This window comes from Trachurus japonicus, chromosome 23, assembly GCF_045865225.1.
Source record: "Trachurus japonicus isolate A0001 chromosome 23, Traja_1.0".
NCBI classification, from domain to species: domain Eukaryota; kingdom Metazoa; phylum Chordata; class Actinopteri; order Carangiformes; family Carangidae; genus Trachurus; species Trachurus japonicus.
The window spans coordinates 4448768-4450817 of NC_140929.1; positions in this window are offsets into that span (position 1 = coordinate 4448768).

The window sequence follows — 2050 nt, forward strand, 5'->3', positions numbered from 1 at the left end:
CCAGCGTAGCCCCCTCTCGGATCGACCACTAGCGGTAAGTTCGCTCCTACGGAAGGAGGAAACTAACCCCCCCCCCCGCCCCCCCCCAGCTAGCCTCCGCTTCCCTGAGTAGCCACTGGGGGGAGACCGCTAGCTTCGTTGTCCCGCTTTTCCATATATTTTCCGTTAACAATACTACACCTTGGCGATGAAGGCAACAGTGCCACCTGCCTTCTGATTGGACGTCTGCTTTGTGATTGGACTGTCATTGTCCAATCAGATACAAGAGTTAAAACGTTCTACTTCAGTGTCACTCACCTTGTGTGGGAATTTCCAGCGCCAAACTGAATACGTAGTTTCATGCTCTATATTCGCTCACATAAAATTTAAAAAGAAAATAATAACAATAAAAAAACATTTCTTCTCTTACTCTTTTTTCTCTTCTTTTTTTGGAAACCGTGACAAATCTATTCTACATGCTCCATTTTCCCACATGCATAAACTGGGATTTCCCACATTTTCTACACAGGTTCACAAAGGCAGATTTACAATGACCTCCAGTGAATCTCTAAATACAACAAACTTTGAGATTTTACAGTAAGCAGCCTTTCATGATAAAATATTGCAAAACATCTTCTTTTTTTACTTAGAAAAATACAATAACAACCACAAATGTACAACTAATGCAATTAAAAGTTTTTATTTCTTCTGAGTATGCTGTGGTATGAGGTCAAATGGAAATTGCAAAAGAAAAAGGCACTTGCAGGCCCACGTCATCACATCCGACCCCCACAGCTGATTCATCATCTGTGATAAAGAGGTATCAGCCTGTCATGACTGTGTGTGTGTGTGTTTACATCACGGCCAGGGACAGTGTGAGGAGATTCCCATCAACCAGTGTTTCCCAAGAAAACTGTCGAGGGAAGAGCTTGACCTCAGACCACAAAACACACACACACAAAGTGCTGTACCTCGTAGCCCCTTAAATCTCCCCCAGGGTCTGACAAACACTCCCACACCCCCTCCCCTGCAGTGTTTCGACATGCACAGACACACACTCGCATACAGTAGGAAAAAAAAAAAGAAATCAGACAGATGTTCAACTCTCACCTTTGACCTTTGTGTCACCAGAGGAGGAAGCAGCACTTGTGACCCATCGTCATAGTGACACCCAGGGAGATGGACGTTAAACTCTACGAGCAAATACAATAAAGAATCAATACTTGATCAATGCCGATGTGATTGATCGGACATGTTGTGAGAATATATATGTTCAAATCTGACCTATATATCACAACTGTGTGTGTGTTGCTTTGTGTGTTTATGTGTGCTGCATCCAACTGATGTTTATTTGTCAGTGTGTGTGTGTATGTGTGTGTGCTCATGCTCCACACCGTGAGAAAGCTCCCTCCTGAGGGAAGTGTTTGACCGGCTTGCCGCCCCAGAACAGGAAGTGGAGACCGTGCCCCCCCTCCTTTCCAGAACTCTCTTAAACACTCATTTGTACTTGCAGCCTTGTGAGGACCTCTGTTGTCATAACGCGTCCTCTGGCCCCGAACTTTGACCTTTGGCATCCGGATGTTGTCCGTAACACCGACCCTCCTCAGCTCAACATGAACCTGAACCCTGAAATCCAACTATAAACCCTGAAAACGTGTGAGAATCAAAAGACTACAAGTGTTGATGTATTTAATAGCATAACATTGTTTTTTGGCTATATTTACCACAAAAAGCATGAAACGGAAAAGCTGAAGATGGCTCAACATTGATGTGAGTAAAGATATTTGACCAAAAATGTCGTTAAAAACGTATTTCCAAACTATCTTTTTATTTTTTATACCTTCTAGCAATGTCCTCATTTATTATTAGGCTATAATAAACTTAACCACTTTCTAAAAATTGTCAAAAGCATGAAAAACTGGATTTTGAAGGGAAAAAAATGTTTCTATAATATTGCGATCATCATTTCCCCCAAATACTCCATAATTTCTCGAGTCCTCATTATCCACAAATGTCCTCCACTTTGAAAATACCTATAAAAATGATTAAAACTAATTAACTTCCCAAATAT